General features: G+C 35.8%; 1 long non-coding RNA gene across 1 annotated transcript in view; it reads right to left on the minus strand.

Annotated features, from left to right (window-relative positions):
• Positions 1–22505, minus strand: part of LOC128092433 (uncharacterized) — a 148836-nt gene that overhangs the window by 78349 nt on the left and 47982 nt on the right. Inside the window, exon 2 of the long non-coding RNA XR_008211768.1 lies at positions 1024–1447. This is a non-coding gene — a long non-coding RNA (uncharacterized LOC128092433). The remainder of the gene's footprint in view (positions 1–1023; positions 1448–22505) is intronic.

Genomic DNA, 22505 nt, shown 5'->3' on the forward strand with positions numbered 1-22505 from the left:
GTTTGTTAGTGTTTGCCATTTAATATCTGTTGTTTTGCTTCGGGAACTGATTGGATATATTTAGAGTATAATGGACAAATGATAAAATGTCTCAAAATTAACTGTGATATTAAAGATAAGAGAATAGATAATCCTGACGAAGGTTAAGGATATCGAATGGGAATACTTCCTCTTTCCTGTATCAGTGCAGTTTTTCTGCTGTAAATGTACTTTGAATAAATCTGATATCAGCTTTTTTTAATTACCTTAAAAGCTTTCGTGAAATCAAGTATTCATTTGTCTGTATTCGGTAGACCATCTCTGATTGCCAGGACAACATATCATTGCAATTTTTATCGTGTACAAAGCAAAAGCACACATATAGTTTAAACATCATCAGAACAATTATTTGCTCACAACAAAAAAAACACAACACCTCTGAATGCCGAATGAGATCCTCGTCAATGAATCACGAACAACTCTCTCTCTACGCAGAAAGAAAAACAACAAAATATGTGTGTGTTTTTGTGTTTGCACAAATGGAAGGGCACAAAAAAAGAGTACGCACACATCTCATCGCATATTAAATTTATGCATCATGACGAATAAATATGTGAAGTGCACCACGTGTGATGCACTGCTGGCCCACCAACACCCCAAACCACTACCGCAGAATCAGTGACAGAACGAGCAAGCAAATGTAAACCAACTATGCGGTTGGGTACTACAGCAGCGCCGGGGAAAAATGCACAATTTTCCACAACTGTCGTGTAGAATGCATAAAATTTCCACGAGCTTTTTTTTATGTGTGTGTGTGCACACCCCTCAAAAGATACATCTCATCAGCTGAATAAATATTATGCGCCGCGCACTGCACGTGGTGGACACGGGCAAGTGCATTATTTCAACATATGTTTTCTCTTTTTTCAGTTATGCAGTATTTTCCAGCATGAATGAGCATCAATACAGAAGATGAATGATTGCATTTGGCCATTTAAGCGTTGACACGTTTGAAACCTGAAAAACAGAAATTTGGCCACTTACCTCCGGAATGCGATGCACTGGTGAAATGCTAATAAAATTCCTAGCTGCACACTTGTTAAAACTAAACGGAATCCATCAGAAACGAATCATATCTTTCACTCCCAGAGACTCGCAGAAATATGCTTCATAATTCACTTTTTATGCACTACAAACAGAAGCTGCAACATTTCGCCGTTGTTGTTATGTACTATGAATATTTTTTTTCCTCGCACAGGAGCTTTGTCTTTTCAAACAAATCTGCATCAGCTGGAACTTGGCAATGATGATGATGATGAAAACCAACACCGGAACGACGACGACGACGACGAATGAAGAAGCTTCATTTCAGACGGAAGCTTTTTGCAATTCACTTTATCGTTTGCACGTTTTTATTTGCCCTCTTTTTCAAATTTATTCTCACGAGCTAGTTTTGATATGAATGCTGCTGCCAAAATGATGATAAAATGGAATCGTTAGCTGATCTGGAATGAGACGGAGAGAAGAAAAAAAGAATAAATAGCTGTTGGTTCACAAAAAGAACAATTCATTTAAGATTGTTTGTGAGAAATAATAAATATTTTGGATTTGCATGATTATCACCGAAAAGGTTCATTATCGGCTATTCACAATACTTAACTGAATTTTGTTGTTATGCTTTCCTAATGAAAACCTTCATGTATACCTATCGACTCAAATGAAAAAAACTAATCATATATGTAATCCAAGCTGGAGACTTTTGATTCGATTCAAGGTAGAACAGATGTTAACAGTTATGTCCAGACTGGATAATCGATTATACAAAGTTCAAAGAAACATTAAATAACTATATTTCTAACGTCGAATTCGAGTTCTTAGTTCCCAAATATGTGAAATTGTACTGGTTCTTGCCTGTTTCATTACCAAATAAATATTCCTAATAGTCCATCGCCGCCATCTTAACCCTCTACAACCCAACCCCGCCTTTAGACGGGCTTCGATTTAAAAAATCGCCAAAAACCAATTTTCAACCAATTTTTGATCTTTAAAAAGCATTGGAAAGAAAAAATCTTAAAATTTTAGAACATTTATGGGTTGGAAGTTTTACTTGTTTTATGTGACTTTGCCAATGTTTTTAAAAATGTCATTTTTTTAGAGATCAACTTTGGCTGTGTTTTTTACTAACATTTCCTATATTTTAAGGTAAAAAGAATATGCAGTAATTTTTCTAGAGTCCCAAACTATGCCTCTAAACATTTTTTGGCAATTTTAATGATAATGGTGCCATTTTATAGCAGAAAATGTGAAAAACAAGCAAAAAAATGAAAAAGTGACTGTAAAAACATGAAAAATTAGATAGGCAAAATTTAATGACAGAAGGTGGTAGAATAGGCCAAATACTACCAAAAACAAACATAAACTAAACAAGATAAATGCAAATTAAAATACTTAAAAAATGAAACAAGAAAAACATAAAACAAGAGAAGTAATGTTTTTCGTAGAACAAAAGTTGCTCGAAATGGCCTCCTGAACAAAGGAAAAATAAAAATCTCCGAAAAAAAATTTGGGCAGTAGAGGGTTGATAGAGAGAGTTGTGGCGCTATAACCACGGCGTGGAAATACAGAAAAAAGAAAATGTAATAGAAGGATGCTTCCAAAACCGAATAAAAGGATGCTTCTCAAAACCGTGAGTTGAAAACATAATTTTTAATTAAAAATTTAAGCTTGTTTTTTTAAGCTATATTACAATGTTTGTTTTTTATCATTTTCACGTATAAATAAATGAACACTTTATTCAATTCAATTCATTCAAGCATAAACTCTGAGTTTTTTTTTTTGCTTGTCACAAATAATATGATTTCATAAATTTGAAAACTATTTTTGTCAAAAAGTACATAAAGTCCACAGGACTCCTAAGAGTGTTGTTGCAAAATTATATATACGTCTGATAAATCAGTGTTTAAATATATCTACCAGACACAGTAAAAATTACTAAAAGTATTCATATTCAGCAGTGTGAACAGTCACACCACTCTCAGAAATGTGTTCTTATTAAGTTAAGGGTGGCCACTGGCCATAAACGACTTTATTTTCCAACACGCATATTTGAACCAAAAAATTTGAAAGACATATTCAGCAATTCCATTTGAAAAGGGCACAAATCGAAAAAGAAAGTTTTTCGATTTGGCTCAAAATGTTGATGGGGGTTCTGTGGCCAAAATAATTAGACCCGTATTTTTTTGTTTGTTGTTTTAACCAATTTTAGTTATCTTAGATGCAAATGAAAGGTGGTTAGTTGGACTTTCAAGGAAAAATAATTTGAAAAATTTCGACTTTTTCAAATGTTTGGCTAGTTTTTTCGGTCCTCAAATGAATGAAAAGTTGATTATTATTTCTGAATTGCTCTCTTCATCTAAAAAAAAATTAGTAAATTATACCGAAATGCCACCCCAAACCAAATCTTCCAAGAAAAAAAAAATATAAAAAAAGAAATGCAACGTGCACCCCAGCAATGACTGGCAATGAGCTTAAAAACAAACAAAGCGAAAAAGTTTGTCGCAAAAAGACAAATTCGTGTTAATTCTTTGTGACATGCCCTGACAAAAGTACTTAGCGAATGCGGTGCGGGTGCATAATTATGAAAACGTGACAATGGCGGCGAAAGGTTGGCAAATAATCCTCACCCTGGAGGAAAAAGCCAAAATAAAACTTCAAATGGAGGGCGTGCTCAGTAATGAGTAGGAGAAAATTTCTGTTTGTCAGCGTAAATTTTTTCAAAAAATGTGTTTTAAAGAATTTTAATTAAACTTTAAAAAATATTTTTAAAGATCGATTCCACTTCTATAATTTAAGCATTTTATGAAATATGAAGTGCTTCATTTAAAAAATTTCCCGCGGGAATTGAAAATGTGTGACCAAGAATGCAAAAAAAAAAATCCATAGCAACACATCACCAGAGCAACAACCTGACACCAAACGCGGGAGCTTTTAATCTAGGGAGAGTTGGACGAATAACAGAATCATCGGTGCTGAAAATTGTGTTTGCTCGTCTTAACGTTAGCTCGTTTTTTGTTTGCCTTGGATTTACTATTTCCCCTCTTCTTTTAATTTCAGCAAATCCGCGCATTTAACTGCTGATGGGTTTGGTTACATGATGCAGAAAGTGAATTTACAGTTTGGTGATGTAAATTTGGACAATTGTTTTCTTCGTTATATTTATTCGTTAAAATAGTATTTTAATGACACTTGAATACTGCATTTTAGAACAAAAAAATAAAATACATTATTTCCCAAAATGCGTCATTTTTATCAAGTAAGGAAGCAATTCCAGCTCAGAGAATACCACACTGTTGCCATCGCTGCATAATTGTGCAAGTCCAGCGCAAGCTCGCAAACTCACTTGGTACTTCCGGCGAAAGAGATTTTCCGCCGTTGTTAACATCAACAACACCAACTCGGAAAATATGTCACTTTGTAATTTTCCATCGAATCAACCAGTTCTCTGTTGCATCCTCCCCTTACCCATTTGCCATTTTTTGGTTGGCAGGACATCGCGCTATTTCTTTTTTTTTTCCCCCGAACTTTTCTCTGTTCAGATGAGCGCAGAATGAGCTCGTGCGCTTTGCCTAACGAGTTTCGCAATTAATGTCGAAATGAGTTATGAGCTGCGCGGTGCAATTGTGTAACACCGGAATCAAGTCATGCGGGTGAGGGGTTGGGGGAAGTTCTATTTACGGTCCAATTCATCCTGCGGTATGCGGTGCCAGATGACGTTTCCAGAAGTGGTGAAATAATTTGGTACAAGATGCTGCAAGCAGTTTTATAGTTTAGCTAGGAGATAGATATGTTTGTTCATGCTGTTGAAAGGAGAAAATAAATCTCACAATTGAATAAAACATGCCCCTGATCCATTTTAGGATATTTCTTGTCAGAGAGACTTTGATGATGTCAAACCACCCAACAGGGCAATTCGGCCAAATCAAAAATACTAGTATGCAAAAAATATCTACCAAATTAATACACATGTCTACTTCGAAGGATTTTTAGTCTACCTCAACAGTTCAATAAGTAGAATTGCCCTGCCAAAAAATCTACCCCTTAGATTCTTTGAAAAAGACCCAAAACAGGGTCGAAACGAAAAAAAAAGAAGAAAAAAAATTAGTGTTTTGTTTTTCCCTAAAAGACCAAAGTCAACCAAACCTAGCCTCAAAAGTCTATTGAAACAGTCGATTAAATTAAAGGACAATTAATTTACATTTATAGAAGGAGTTGTTGAATGCATTGTTTCAATTTTATTGCGGACTGATTTTTAAATATGTACCCAAGTAACCGCGAGGCACTAAATAGCGGCATTAAATCAGCCACGGCGTGTTTTCTAGAACAACCTTATCAGGAAAAAATAGTCATCGCTACTTTCAATTGTGTCTTATAGGAAATTTTCTCAGCTTTCCAATGCTTCTAAGAGCGAAATGTTTCATCGGGAAATTTCTGAGATATCTCTATTTTAAGATTTTTGGGTTTAAATTCCTTTATTATTTTTGGAAACTTTATACTAACAGTTCAGAAAACTTATCAAATGATGTTTTTCATGAGTCATTTACTCATCAAAATATTTGCACATTTTGATGAGTAAGACAAGAAACAATTTTTTAGAAGGTTGCAAACCGCTAAACATTTTGAAAATTATGTTTTGTTTAAGTTTTTGAATATATGGGATTTATTCAGAAATTAAAATCATAAAACAGTGTAAAAATATATTTTTTACAAGAATTATTTGATAATTACATATTTTTTGTGTAGAAATGTCACGTGTCTACTCTGATTTAGCTTGTTCAACCGAAACTTTGGCAGGTTTGTGATTGTTAATGGTATTATTGAATTTTAATGAATAAATTTGATATTTTCTTAAGCAAACATTAACCAGGAACATAAATACAAATATGATTTCAAATCGAAACTGTACTACATATTACTGTAGCAAGCTTCAAAAGTCATATTTTCAATAAAGATAAATTTTATAAAATGTTTTCTGTTGAAAATGCACTTAAAAGTAGCAATAAAACTCGAGTTTTCCAATTCAGAATGCTGAAAACACCGTCACAAACATTTTTTTTTTTTGTTTGAACAAAAATTAAATAATATTTTAACAACAAAAAATCAAACAGAAACTTTCTTTCAAAATTATTTGAACAAAAATCAAGACATATATATTTTTTTAAAGATGAGATTGAAGATGAGAGTCTTAAATATATACTTCTAAAATATTGCTAATTCCTTGATCATTTAATACAAAAAAAAACTAAAACAATCATTTCATACTAATGAAAAGTATTTCTCCTAAAGCTAGCTACAGTAATTTGCAGTTTAATTTCGAGTAATGAACATGTTTTGTATCCATGCAACTAGTTAGTGTTTGATTAAGGATATATGCTATTTATTCATAAAAATCTTGTAATACTGTATCAATCTCAAACCTGTAGAAATTTCGGTTGTATCAGCTAATTCCAAGCTGAAGCAGAGCAGACCGGTGTTATTTGTACACAACAATTATGTAATAATCTATTTGTTCTTGTTAAAATAATATTTCAAAACGGTTTTATTATTTTAATATTTAAATAAATCTCACATATTCAAAAATTCGGTTAAAACTTAATTTTCAAAATGTTTAGCGGTTTGCAACCTTCTACAAAGTTGTTTCTTGTCTCATTTTGCACATTTTGATGAGTAAAAGACACATGAAACACATCATTTGACAAGTTTCCTGGACTATTATTTAAAAGTGTCCAATAAATGATTAAGGATTTTAAAAGAAAAAACTTAAAATAGAGATATCTCAGAAATTTCCCGATGAAACATTTCGCTCTTAGAAGCATTGGAAAGCTGAGAAAATTTCCTATAAGACACTTTTGAAAGTAGTGATGACTATTTTTTCTCCTTAAGGTTGCCGAGAAAACACGCCGTGCAGCATTATATTGGCATTTAATACCAGCAAATAATGCTTCAAAACATTTAATCAGCACTTTTCCCTTGAGAAATATTTCAAGTGGCGCACAGTGATGCTGATTTAATACTTAACCGAAAGCTCGAACAAAAATAAACTGCTTTATCGACGTCAAGGCTGGGGAAAAAAAGAACAGTTGCTCCACACACACACTTGGTGGAGGGCCTCCTTTGTTTTTTTTTTCCCCTGTTGCGTTTCAAGTGTGAGTGTGACACTATGATGTTATTCTTGCATTTTTCTCGTCGATCTCCAGGATGCGCGCTAGCCAACTGATGTAACGTCATGATTCGAAATCCGGACACTTAGTAGCATATAATTTTTGTTATAGCTGGCAAAAAATCATGTAATAAGTTGGAAATGTAGAAATATCATCAGGATGTAGTATAAACAGTCAGTTTCAAGAAAATGCATGCAAAATATGTCTTTTCAAACAATTTTTCATCAGAATTTCAAAATTAAGATGACTTGTTGTGCTTCGAATCCCGGACACTGATAAAAGCTGATTCGAAATCCGGACACTTTTGCTTCGAATTCCGGACACTCGATTTTACTTATGAACCGCACAAATTTGGACTGAAATGTTAGTGAACGGCATTCTTTAGGTCTCAAATAAGCTGTTAACATCAAAGCAATCGATAGTTTATATAAAAATTTGCTAGAATTTAAGGAAATCGTAACCATAAATTTCTGCTTTGCCTTCCCGGTGCTTCGAACGCCTATGAAATATTTCAAATGAAATGTTTCGCATTTTTGGTAAACTTATAATTTTATTGTATTTAATTGTTTTGGCATTAACTGCGGCGTTCAAACAAACATTAAATGAAAGTTGATGTTGGAGTTCATCAAATAACACAGTTTTGGCATTCATAATGCGAACTTATATCCAAATAATTGATAAAACAAAATGAAGTGTCCGGGTTTCGAAGCGTCCGGGAATTCGAATCATGACGTTATTCTGAAATGAGCGTTTGTTTTGAAACTTTTAATCGATGTGGTTGATGCATCGAACATAAATGAAGACTTTCTTTCTGCTGTTTAGAGATTCTGGTTCATGGTTCTGGTTCAAAAACCCGTTGTCATTTCGTTGGATGGAAATCATTTTCGAGTCACTCAGCAAATTGCGGCCAGCCAGTAAGTGCAGTGCAATCAATTACGGAAAGCTTGAGGTTATTAGGGACAAGTACTGGCTAACGGCTAACGGGAACTGTTTTTCCGAGGAGTGCTTGGTCCACGGTTGGCAAATTTTCGCAAAGTGTATCAAACTTCGGGAAAGCAGCTTTTTGCTTGCGAGAAAAGTCATTCAATTTACCAGAGAACTTTTGATAATGTCCTTTGTGCTATGGGCATATGTTTTGAAAAATTTGGCTTCATTACAGGCTGCAGTTTTCCACAAAAAAAAATAAAAACAAAAAAAAACACTTCAGTCAGCGGGAATTGAACCCAGTTCACGCAAAAATAAAACTGATGCACACTGGGGGAATTGCGCCTTAGCCCGCAAGCTTACTGGAACGGAATGACGGGAGAAGGATAAAAGTCAATAAGAGCGTGCCAGGCTGAAATGTTTCCCGTATCGATGGGTTACTTTGTTGATAAACATCAAATGCTTTGAAGCACATTTTCAAGGTCGTAAATGGTGATTTAATGCCAGTTGTAATGCTGCAAAGTCTTGGTACTTTGAGGCATTCGCAAAGCTTATTTACTACTTCAAAACATTCCAGTGCTGATTTAGTACTGAATTAATACTTCAATTAAGTGCTTGTGGTTACTTGGGTATAGCGACGTCAAATCCACTTCTAAAGTGATACAAAGTATTCCACCTCCAATTTTTGCTTAATTCATAGAAGATATACTTAACTATCAAGGTACCGTCATCAGGGGTGACATTGGGTCTGGGGGTGAGATTAGGTCATACAAAAATGCTGAAATTTGTATGACCCAATCTCAACCCTCAGACTTAACGTCACCCCTTATGACGGTACTATATATGGGTCATTCCACCTGAAGTGTGCAAGAAAAAATTACAAATTTGAAAATTACCCTCTCCGATCCTGCTCAAATTTGGCAGGGCTGTTGATACTATCAAACCATGCAAGAATCCCGAATTTCGTCCAAATCGGACCACCCCCTCAATTTTGGTACCTCCCCAAAAAATCGACTTTTTGGCGATTTTAGCAAACCCCAATTTTCAGACGGCGGTAGCTCAGGAATCATGAATCTTAGAAGGTCGGTCTTAAGCTCAATTTTGAAGGAAATCGGACGTAGAATCCATTTCCGTGATCAAAATTTCGATTAAGATGTTTTTTCTACCTGTATTGCGCAATTGAAAACTTTAAATGGTCGTATCTCAAAACAGCCCTATTTATTTTTTAAATTTGACCTCACCATCGCATTCCCACGGTTTACTCCAGTTTCCAACAGTGTTGTACATTCAATTTTCGCCTAATTTGCTAGTGATTATTTGTGATGAAATCTTATTTCAATAAATAACCAGGTAGCAGTTATTGATCAGCGCACCTGTGTGCTTCTAGCAGATGCGACGAATGAAGCTGATTTAGGTAATCTCAAAAACTCAAAACTTTAAAATTCGATATCTCTGGAACGAAACATATTCCTTTTTGTCAATAAGTGATTCTTATGTAAAATTGGCAGGGGAATGCAATGGTGAGGTGAAATTTAAAAAATAAATAGGGCTGTTTTGAGATACGACAATTTAAAGTTTTCAATTGCGCAATACAGGTAGAAAAAAAACATCTTAATTGAAATTTTGATCACGGAAATGGATTCTACGTCCGATTTCCTTCAAAATTGAGCTTAAGACCGACCCTCTAAGATTTGTGGTTCCTGAGTTATCGTCGTTTGAAGATAGGGGTTTTGCTAAATAATCGCCAAGAAGTCGTTTTTTTGGGGAGGTACCAAAATTGAGGGGGTGGTCCGATTTGGACGAAATTCGGGATTCTTGCATGTTTTGATAGTATCAATAGCCCTGCCAAATTTGAGCAGGATCGGAGAGGGTAATTTTCAAATGCTGTTCCGCTTCAGATGGAATGACCCATATATCGATTTTGAACATGGCATCGTGTTCATTGGAAAATTCTTGCCCGATTTGACCTTAAGTTGGAAAATGGCGTTCTGGTTCTGGAGCAATTTCAAGATTTTTAAATAATCAGCTACCACGCGTTTCCATCTAACAGAAAAATTAACTATTGAGTTGGAAATTGAAAATTTTGATAAAATATAAAAAAAAAGTTGCCCTGCTGACAATCTGTGACACATTCAATGATTGGAGAATGTTGGTCTGATGTCCAAGAATAAAATTCATTCATTCTACCAAATTTTAAAATTTTTCAATGAGGTCAGAACATCGGAACTACGTTCTTCAATCATCGAATATGCCACAGATATCAGCAGGGCAGCTTTTATTTTATATTCATTAAAATTTCCATTTTCGTAGGGAATCTGTTGACATTTTATTTTCAATGTATTCGTTAAGATGTAGAGTTTGATAGAATAAATAAATGTCACATGCTAAGAACAATCAGAATTGCAGATTTTTTGAGCCCAAGGGCTTATTCTTCTATTTGATGGAGACGCATGGTAGCTCATTTTTGAAAAATCTTTATATTGCTCCAGAGCCGCCATTTTTTTTATTTTTTTTTGCTAAAGTATGGAATTTTATAGGTAAAACTGGCCGAGAATTTGCGATATATAAAGTACCTTGAAAATTAAATTGAACTTTGCGAAAAGTATGACTCAATTTTTTAAAAACTGTTTACACCCCTAAGGAAGTTTAATGCATGTGGTGTGTTAGATTACCCTAAAAAATCCTTCAAAGAATAAAAACCTTAAAGTGGATTTATAATTCCTACACAAACTATTGAAAACACATAAGCCGATTCCAAAATCTTATCATGAAAATGAGAAATTTCTATTCAAGAATTTCTTTATGATATTAATTCTAATCCCCTTCACGACATCTCTCCACACTCTCTCCAAAATTTTAAGTGCTTTGACTCAAATGAAACGAAAGAGTGAGAATTCACTGAATAAACAAAACGAAAGGCGGTATTTATTCAGTTGACACTGCTCCTAGTATAGCGAACAGGGAAGGGGTTGGACTGCACACGCAGATTGCGGTTCGTGACTAAAACAGAAAATCCGCTTTTCACGTTGCTCCAGCACCGGAAGTGAAAAAAGATGTCCTCCCCCCAAAACGGAGAGCTATAGGGAAACTTGAAAGTCATTGCGACGCGACAGAAGATGGTACAAATCGAGAACCGCTTGAAAAATGTACAGAATAATATGCTTGAAAATATTTCTTTCAACTAATTTGCAGAACAAACACGGAGAAAAAAGAGTTCCCAAAATCGTGAACAAGCGTTCATGAAAATGGGAACCTCGAACAAAGTGTTCAAATCCCATGGTACGATTTTGAAAAACGTACCATGAAATTTGAACACTTTGTTCGTGGTTCCCATTTTCATGAACGCTTGTTCACGATTTTAGGAACTCTTTTTTCTCCGTGAAAGCGCAGATTAGGGAAGGTTCGTGTTGAGAGAAGAGAAAAATAATAAACTTGACATTACAAAATAACCAAAAATGCTGGTCAAGTTTACTTTACTCCTCTCCCAAAGCACCTTCCTTGAATGAACTGGGCGGCAAAGTTGGGCGACAGATTTCCACAAACAAAGGGCTCGCTTTTGCTGTACAAGGTTCACGCGAACGGAAGCGAGGGTTTAAGGTGAAATTGTTCAGAAATTACTTTTCCGGTGGATGCAAAAATGCCATAATCCCTTCTCAAAAAAAGTTCATCCCCTTCCGCCTTTGTCCAGGAAAAACATTAAAACACTTCCGGTGGTTGGTGACCAGCCCTCGAGGGGAGGCTTTTTCATGAAGAGAAAAAAAATGTGTTTAAACACCCAACAAAAACTCGAGCAAGTTCCCTTTTTGATAAACCTTTGTTCCCTAGTCAATATTTCTCTTCCATGAGGTGGTAAACAAAGCGATTAGTAACAAAGGAAAACATTCAAAGGTGTTTTTGGGGTTGTGCCCATTATCAACTTTCACGAGAAAATGTAAAGGTACCCTTCCTTAAAGGTATTTTGAAAGAAAATCATAAGAAGAAAAATGTGATTTATTACATCGTGCGCTTCAGTAATCGAGTAATGAAAAAGGTCTCCAGAACACTCTCCCTTGGTTTTTTTTTTCAAAACTGCAAGTTTTGCATGTTAATTTAAGTATAGTTCAGGTTGGTCAAAGATGAATGTCTCAATGTGCTTTTTTTATAAAATTATTTTTATTAGGTCCTTTTCAGTACTGGGACCTGGTTAATACCGAGTCGGCTTTTGCAATTACATTTTTCTTAAAGCTAAGAGTAATTACAGAGGATCTTGTGTGTAAATGTAAGTGGGAGGGGAGCCGATTACCCGCGGCCTACTCGGGGTTAATGTCTCAATGTCTTCTTAGCATGATGCAAACCACGAAAATAGCCTTAACAAAAGATCTCGAGCTCAGGGTGATGCACGGCGTGGCTGGAGCAAAAAAATTATAAACCGAGATACCCCATCGGAGATTTATAAGTAGAAAGTTGTGTTTTACCGGCCTGAATCAGAATCTATATATATGAAAATATTCTATCGGTGAAAATTGTGTTTTTAAAATTTTTAAGGTTCTTGATTTTTGGTACGGATTTTTAATTGATCTGGCCTTATAGGTGGGTCGATCCTTGAACAATATTTTTTTTAAACGAATTTATAGAAAAATCTCTAACTTTTAAAACCGTTATGATTGTCGAAAGATATTTCACTTCAAAGACTTCCGTCTTTTATGCGAACTTCGTTTGACCTTGAACCTCTGGAACCATGTTTGTCACTCAAAAATCAACCAAAATATGGCTGTCTTTAATGTACAATATCTTTTGACAGTCAAAACGGATTTACAAACCCTAAAAGGCGTTTTAAAGGTGAGAGAATTCTCTACAAATTGATCACAAACAATATTTTAAAGATCGATCCACCTATAAGGCCAGATCAATTAAAAATCCGTACCAAAAATCAAAAACCTTTAAAATGTTAAAAACACAATTTTCACCGATAGAATATTTTTATATATATAGATTCTGATTCAGGGCGGTAAAACACAACTTTCTACGTATAAATCTCCGATGGGGTATCTTGGTTTATAATATTTTGTTTCAGCCACGCCGTGTGGTGTTGCTCACGCTTTTTCGCTAAATATATTTTTAGTAATTATCTTTTACTTTTCTCTTTCAGATTTGAAAACATCAATAAACGCTTCACAAAAAAATGTATTTATCGACCCCGTCTTAAAAAATGTTTAACAAAACTATAAAAATGGGAAAATAAACGAACCGTGATAACTTTTCAAAAAGGCTCAATCATGGCTTTGGACAAATTGTGTACCCCACTTGCTCTAATTACAGTTCACGTTTAGTGTGAGTGAAATGGACTGCTTGTTACTATCCTCGGTCACACCCCATAAAAAATTTACTACGATTGCTCTAATTTTTTTTTTTTTTTTTTTTTTGTATAAAAGATTAAAAATAATCCAAGCTTGGATTGATGTGTGAGTTTTAGTAGGGTTGATGTGTTGGCAATATAAAAAAAACGTTACTTAAACTTAATCCACCCTTAGGTGGTTGGTGCCTTCCTCACATTTAGAGGTTAATGCTATCCAAAATAGACACGCTCGTTGGGAAGGTCTTTTAATTACCTATCCAAAGATAGCTCGCATGATATATTTGGACAACGTTTTCATCAAAATATCTGAGATCCGGCTTCCAAAAAGTACATAAATAACACTTAAGTGCTAACAACTTTTGATAGGGTTGTCAGATCTTCAATGTATTGGTCGCTTTGGAAAGGTCTTTTAAATACCTTTCTTAAAATGTATAACATGCCATGTTTTCTTACAAAAACCACCCTTTTTACAATCTTCCGGACTTTTGTTAAAATCGTTTTTTAGCATAACTTTTGAAGTACTTAACTAAACCGCATAATTTTTAAAAGCGACTTATGGGACCCCAAGACGGATCGATTGACGCCAAAACGGACAAAATCAGTTCAGCCAATGTCAAGATAATCGAGTGACAACTTTTTGATCAACATCCCACCACACTCACAGACATTTGCTCAGAATTTGATTCTGAGTCGATAGGTATACATGAAGGTGGGTCTTGGAGGGTCCCACCCGTGTGGATCAATCGGACTGCGCACTGGACTCACAATCCAGAGGTCGCTGGTTCGAATCCCGCGGCGGGCGCTCTAAAAATCTTTGTGTAAATATGGGTATTCGGCGCCGTCGCTCCGTGCCATACTTTCATACACTCAGGAGCCCAGGGCGGCGAAGTCCTTGTAGATAAAAGGAAGACACTAGTGGTTGGTACTAGCAATGGTGGCCGACAGCTATAAAGTCAACTTCGTTTTTTTCGGGTCTTGGAGGTCTGATTGAGAAGCTCAGTTTTCGAGTGATTTTATAGCCTTTCCTCAGTAAGGTGAGGAAGGCAAAAATTAGTGAATTTCTAAAACTTTTCTCCTAAACAATCCACTTTAACACAATTTATCAAAACAACTTGTCGAAAGCAAATTCCATTTAAACGTGAATTTTAAAATGTATTACGATTGTGCATTCGATGCTCTTTCAAAATATGTTTTTGTTTGATTGATGACTTACAAAACAAATTTGTCAGTGTTACATTCTTCTTGAAAGTTAGTATTTTTTTCAAAGTTGAGAATATTTAAAACTAAATCAGCAACTGAATGCTAAATGTTCATAACAACTTTAACTATTTATAACCTCACAGTTCAAACACACGACAAGGAATGGCAGTTGATTAACCAGGAAATTACAAAATGAACTGAGTCTTTAATCATCGCTAAATCAACAATCGTTATATAACTAGCCGTCCAGCGCGTCATCATCACGCTCATTTAAGTGTGCTCTTAATCGGTCTCTGTAAATCGTACTGCCTTTACTATAAGTCTTATGTCATTTCGAGCGAAGCCCACAACCCCGTAAATGGTTGCACCATCCGATTCGATCCGGTGATTTTTCTCTGGCATTTCTTGTTTGTTTTTTCAACTAGCGGCCCAGTGAAAATCAACCGACTTAATGGTTACCAACCTGAAGGGGAGAAAAATTTCTGTACTTCACTATTGCTACTTAATTGAAAGTAAAATTAATATTTGCGCAAACCTTGTTTCTTCATATTTTAACTCGAGTATCTAGTCAATAAGCCAATTCAAAATATAAGTAGTTCAACATAAAGAATTCTTGAAACAGTAATACCACATGACTTGAAGGAAATTTAAGTGTCTATAAAAAAACAAGTGCAACAAATTGCAAACTACCCCAGAAAAAAAACTTGTATCAAAATTCAATTTAATAGCAAAATGTAGTCTATCTCGTAAATGCTCTTCTCCGCTACACCAAAGTAGCGCCATTCGATGCGTAAACATCAGCAAGCAAGCGTAAGCAAAAGGAGGGGAAAACACTTCTCAAGTATTTTCATCACACATCTTTTTACCCCTTGGCTGGGCCCACACCATCGAATTCCAGTGGCTGCTGGTGGTTTCCAAAGTGACTTGGTAAAACCGGCAGCGAATCAACCAACCACGAGGAACCCATTCCAGTGAATGTATCGAAATGATAAATGCTCTGCATTACAGTGTACAGTGGGAAGCAGTTTGCAGAAAGAGAGCTTTCGAACGATGCAAGTCCATTTGTAGAAGTAGTTTGCAAGGGAGAAAAAGACTGTAAACATGTAGCACCGAACGAAAAGGATTTGAAAACGAAACACGGGATCTTTTCCTAAAGAGGGATAGTTGGTGGTGGGTGGTGTTCGGAAAAGCAAGTATGACGAATGTTGCAAAAGCTCAACAGCTTCTCGCTCCTCGTGATGGATTTGTTTGGCAAACCACACTGCCACTGATGGCGCTTGGGTGTTGTTACGGTTGCACTTGGTGCTGTTTGATTTGACCCAAGCTTAACCAATCAATCAACTGAAAGAGGAACCACTCAAGTTTGAAATAGGATTCTGGGATTTTTGGGACCTGGTTAATACCGAGTCGGCTTTTGCAATTACATTTTTCTTAAAGCTAAGAGTAATTACAGAGGATCTTGTGTGTAAATGTAAGTGGGAGGGGAGCCGATTACCCGCGGCCTACTCGGGGTTAATGTCTCAATGTCTTCTTAGCATGATGCAAACCACGAAAATAGCCTTAACAAAAGATCTCGAGCTCAGGGTGATGCACGGCGTGGCTGGAGCAAAAAAATTATAAACCGAGATACCCCATCGGAGATTTATAAGTAGAAAGTTGTGTTTTACCGGCCTGAATCAGAATCTATATATATGAAAATATTCTATCGGTGAAAATTGTGTTTTTAAAATTTTTAAGGTTCTTGATTTTTGGTACGGATTTTTAATTGATCTGGCCTTATAGGTGGGTCGATCCTTGAACAATATTTTTTTTAAACGAATTTATAGAAAAATCTCTAACTTTTAAAACCGTTATGATTGTCGAAAGATATTTCACTTCAAAGACTTCCGTCTTTTATGCGAACTTCGTTTGACCTTGAACCTCTGGAACCATGTTTGTCACTCAAAAATCAACCAAAATATGGCTGTCTTTAATGTACAATATCTTTTGACAGTCAAAACGGATTTACAAACCCTAAAAGGCGTTTTAAAGGTGAGAGAATTCTCTACAAATTGATCACAAACAATATTTTAAAGATCGATCCACCTATAAGGCCAGATCAATTAAAAATCCGTACCAAAAATCAAAAACCTTTAAAATGTTAAAAACACAATTTTCACCGATAGAATATTTTTATATATATAGATTCTGATTCAGGGCGGTAAAACACAACTTTCTACGTATAAATCTCCGATGGGGTATCTTGGTTTATAATATTTTGTTTCAGCCACGCCGTGTGGTGTTGCTCACGCTTTTTCGCTAAATATATTTTTAGTAATTATCTTTTACTTTTCTCTTTCAGATTTGAAAACATCAATAAACGCTTCACAAAAAAATGTATTTATCGACCCCGTCTTAAAAAATGTTTAACAAAACTATAAAAATGGGAAAATAAACGAACCGTGATAACTTTTCAAAAAGGCTCAATCATTCCAGTGAATGTATCGAAATGATAAATGCTCTGCATTACAGTGTACAGTGGGAAGCAGTTTGCAGAAAGAGAGCTTTCGAACGATGCAAGTCCATTTGTAGAAGTAGTTTGCAAGGGAGAAAAAGACTGTAAACATGTAGCACCGAACGAAAAGGATTTGAAAACGAAACACGGGATCTTTTCCTAAAGAGGGATAGTTGGTGGTGGGTGGTGTTCGGAAAAGCAAGTATGACGAATGTTGCAAAAGCTCAACAGCTTCTCGCTCCTCGTGATGGATTTGTTTGGCAAACCACACTGCCACTGATGGCGCTTGGGTGTTGTTACGGTTGCACTTGGTGCTGTTTGATTTGACCCAAGCTTAACCAATCAATCAACTGAAAGAGGAACCACTCAAGTTTGAAATAGGATTCTGGGATTTTTGACAAACAGCTTAATTTGCCGTCAGGAGAGGGACAAATCAGTTGAAAGATGTGATAAATTGGTATCTTGTAAAATTACAGATCAGTTCTTGTAACACGCATAGCCTTAATTTATCGCACAACTATGAATTTGCATGAGTTGCATGCATATATATTAGGGTGCCCAGAATATGGGACTTTTTCTCAAAACCTCGCTCCACAAGCTGATTATTGTTCCTTTACCTATTTTAGGACTCTGGGCCAAATATGAGCAAAATCGGTCAACATTTACCCATTGATACTCAAAGGTGAAGTTTGTATGAGAAAAAACGAAAAAATGTATGGAAAACCCAATTATTTTACGGTTTGGTCTACACGTTGCGCTACTTTCATGCAAATATTCCCAAAAGTGAGATTCTAATTGAAAATTTAATGCTCTACAACTTTGTAGAACATACCAAAGTCGTAAAACTTGATTCTGGATAGTTATTAGCGATTTAAAAAAGTCATTTTTGTATGAAAAACATTTTTTTCACCAACTTTAGGCTCGGGTATCAATGGGTTAATCTCAACCAATTTCGCTCAAAATTTGCACAGATGCTTAAAATAACCCAATAAACCGTTTTTCGCTTGTGGAGCAGAGGGTCATTTTTCTGGGCACCCTAATATACATTCAACTATGTTTGATTCATCCAAACTATTTCATGTAAAACCTGTACATTTATGTTGCATTTTTGCAAGAAACAGGGACTAACTTTAAATATTTAATTTAAAAATAATCTAATTAATTATACTAACAGATTCCAGCATCCCGACATCAAAAGGAAGTCTTCCACCGAAATGTAACAACAAGTATAACACCAACACTTCAACAGGCGACAAATATGTGCCCAATTCTCCATTATTCAGGGCCACTTAATATTGTGAAAAGCCACCCACGAATGCGCACCGAAGCATAAAACGCCCCAAAGAAAGGCAGTTATTACGCGATAAGGCAGTTATTACGCGATATTATGTTTGATCCCCCTCCCCCACAGGGAGAATATGAATCTGTCACCCCGAAATCATATTGGACGGGATGACATTAAACGACGACATTACCGGGAAAGATCTTCAATCACAATGTAAGCAGAATTATTGGCTTATTGGCTGTGATGACAAGTATTTGCTGCTGCTCCCTCACCAGAGTTTGAAGCCCAGAGGTGGAAAAAGTGAACAACCTCGCACCAGAGACAAAAAGACTTTAAAATTGAGAAACACTGTCATTGACTCCGATTCTGTTTAGCTCAAATCGAGTCACAAAAACTTTCAAAATGCCGTAATTTTGATGAACCAGGTAAAAATAATAAAACCTAAAATCTATTTCTCTGTGTCACCACGCAAACAGCCAGAATTGACGAGCGCGGAAGACATGTCAGCGCCGAGGATCGAGAGGGCAGCCCAAAAACGACACACTTCAAGTCCCATCGTAAATATTTAACAGTTCTCGAGAATCCGAATCGGAGCAAATTTGCCATCGAATTCCACGTCGCACTTTTGGTTGGAGCCAACTTTGGCACCCGAATGATAAATAGATTGTGGGGTGGGGAACGGTGAGGGAGGGGAGAGCAAAAATTGACATTTTCATTTGCTACTACTACACACTACAGGGCACTCAACTGTCAGCCGCCAACAACAACTGTCAGAGCACGTTACATTCTGACTGTGATGTGAAGAGAGAAAAACGTGGCAGACAAAAATACAGCAGAAAAAATACCGGCCACAACCATCAAGACCCTGATTTCGGTAGCGTATTGACAAATTTCATGATCGATCGTAAAAAGTGTGACGAAGGAAAATGGTCAGGAAATGTTCTACGATTGTCACGAAAAGAGAGAGAGAGGGCGGCAACTTTGACATTGCAAAACAGTTAAAATTGTGGTTAAGCAGTACAGATGATTTGAAATATTGAGAACCTTTTTGCATGGTTGAACCAATTATACATTTTTTCTAGAAGTGTTATTACTTGTTTTACCAATTTCATGGAAACATTCAAATTTTCAACATTTTATTGATTACCGTCAGTGGGGGTGACTATGGGTAATTTCGTAATTTCTTAACAACAAAAACAATTTTAATAACATCGAAAATCTTTCAACGTAGATTTGTTCTTAGATAGTTTACAAACATTTTACCAAAATAAGGTGGATTTTGATGAACACTACCTTAAATGCCAATCGTTTAAAAATTGACCCAATCTCACCCCTTATAGGGGGTGACATTGGGTCAAATGAAACTTAAATGATGCGTACCAAAAAACAAAAACGTTGTGGTTTGGTTGAGCGTTTTACGTACCTCAACTTTAGACAGCTGCCAAAATAACAGGATTTGTTCTAGGAACGAGATTTTTTCAGCGAAGTCATCTGAATATGTCCCATACACAACCCTTTTAACAGAATTTAGTTTCATTGAGAAGAACTTGAGAAATGGTAAAATCCGTAAGAAATCACTTTGACCCAATCTCACCCCCCAGACCCAATGTCACCCCCACTAACGGTATGCAAAAAGTATATCTTTTATATTTTTTTCAATTTAATTTAGATTTATGTTGCTTAGGAGTAACCTAGATTTTATCATCAAAATCTGATATCAATCTGAAACAGAATAAGAAGTTCTCAGAAACTAGATCATCAACTGTTTGAGAAGTAAAAACAGATAATAGAAATTTTGCGTTTGGAAAATGTCTGTCTTTTCCTAAAATCATCATTTCATTTAAAATTACAGCGATATTATATCCAAATCGAACTTAAAGGATCATTTATGACTTTGACATTTTTTGTAACAAATACTCAGACTTTGTGTAAGAGTTTTAAAAAAACTTTTCAATACAACACATAAGAACTGAATCGGCTATACAACAAATATTGGCTGTTTGATTGTGTGTTCAAAAAATACTGGTTGATTCTTATCTTGGCAGATAATCTTGTTTGTATAATATACAATTCCTGTGTTCTGTGTTATTAGAACAAGACAAGCTTTAACTTTCCAAAAACCTAGTCTTTTGTATTTTGCGGTTTATATTTTTGTGTACAAGAAACAATAATACTTTTTCTTGTCAAATTCAATCAAATGTTATTCTAAGGCCATGACTGAGCTTGAAACTGAAATTGAGCTTTGTCCAGTCACCATTTAGTGGTCAACCGTTCTACAACGTCTAGTGTAAGTTTGGAGTCGGTTAACCATTCTCCCACACTATTCCCTCATCAATGTTGGTGACATTGGAAAGAACGTGAAAAACGTGTGCTTTTTGCTGCACCAAAACTTCAAGTGGCATTGCGGACGAGCTTTCTATCAAAACAAAAAAGTATGAACACAAAACACAAAAAACGTAGCCCTTGAAATTCAGTGCAAAATTAATTTTTGGTTTACATTGAAAAAATGAGTTGAAAAATTCTGTTTATATCACAATGAACAAGATTGAATTGAACCGAGCCGAACCAGCGTTTATGGCTGAAAGGCTCGTTAATAAAGACAACTAACTAACTAAGATTGAATTGCCGTTCAGATTTCGAACACAAATATTTCGAAACCCCCCTCAATTCCGAAAACAACCTTCCTAGAGCCCGTATCGTAATCGCTGTTTTTCTTCACTTTCGTCCCCAAAAGCACTTTTCAAAGCTTTCAGGGCAGGTGTAACTAAGACACAAAAAGCTCTCCCCTCTACCATTGTCATTCTTGCCTTGTTTCGAGCCATTTTCGCGCCACGTGAGCGTTGATGCCGCGCGCACACATTTCGACGGTAACATTTCAAAAGGCATCATGTACATTTTGACACTTTCTGAGTTATTGCATATTCTGAAAGTACTCCTAATAAGCTACCTCTCCACCAAAAATGAGCAAAAGTTACTTCAGTAAAGTCTTTTTAATAATGATTTTAAATAAAGTAACATAAACAAAATCTCTGCCATCAGCAGTCCCTGTTTATATAGCCCTGTCAACCTGTCAAACAAAAGACTACATAAACCTCGTGACGAAAAAAAAGCAACATGAACAAAGCGCCATGTACATTCGGCGAAGAAAAACGAATCATAACAAAGCACCCCTCTCAATGACAGCATGGTGATATCGACGTTGGTGATTTCAAAAGGAGTTATGTTTGTTTTTCTCAAATAAAATTACGGAAATAATGTTTTATTGAATTTGGATGATCAAGTATCAATGAAAGCAACGTTTTTCATCGTTTGTTATTATCAGAACATCTTATTTTGCTTTTATATTAAAATGGGAATTGAAAATGGATGCTCAACATTCAAATGCGTTTTTCTCAAAACGCATGGTTTGTACATGATGCTTTTTGAAATGTTGGCGTCGATTTATGAAGATGTTTGTCATCTGCTCCCTACGGTGCGTGGTACGGTGGTGGTCGTGGTCGTAGATTGTGTGTGCTGGTATAACGGTGAACAGGTGCCTCTTCCCAAAGTCGTTTCGTTCCTTTCCCACCCCAAACCTAATAGGCATGCGGAGCAAGGTGGGAACTCGTGAAGGCATGACCCTCGCGATACACGTGCTTGAGAATTTCGTACGAGGGCTGTTATGGGGAAGAATGGTTGGATGAAATATTTTTCATTTAAAATTTCGGGAAGAAAAGCTGGTGATGTGGTTTTATCTTACGATCATGTTGTTGATTTTAGCGAAGGGCGGTTCAGAAAGCTGAGTTATTATTTCAGCCATGATAACAACTGAGCAATTCTCTACCAAAACCGGAAATGGATTTTATTTGTATTTTTTGATTTGGCTTAAACTTTGTGGGTGCCTTCCCTATGACCAAAGAAGCTATTTTATGTCATTGGTTCACCCATACAAGTCTCCATACAATTTTGGCTGCTGTTCATACAAAAATGGTTTGTAAATATTCATACAGCTGTAACTTTTGAGTGAATTTTCTGATCAATTTGGTGTCTTCGGCAAAGTTGTAGGTATTGTTGAGGACAATTGAGAAAAAA

This window comes from Culex pipiens, chromosome 1 (genome assembly GCF_016801865.2).
Source record: "Culex pipiens pallens isolate TS chromosome 1, TS_CPP_V2, whole genome shotgun sequence".
In the NCBI taxonomy this organism is placed as follows: domain Eukaryota; kingdom Metazoa; phylum Arthropoda; class Insecta; order Diptera; family Culicidae; genus Culex; species Culex pipiens.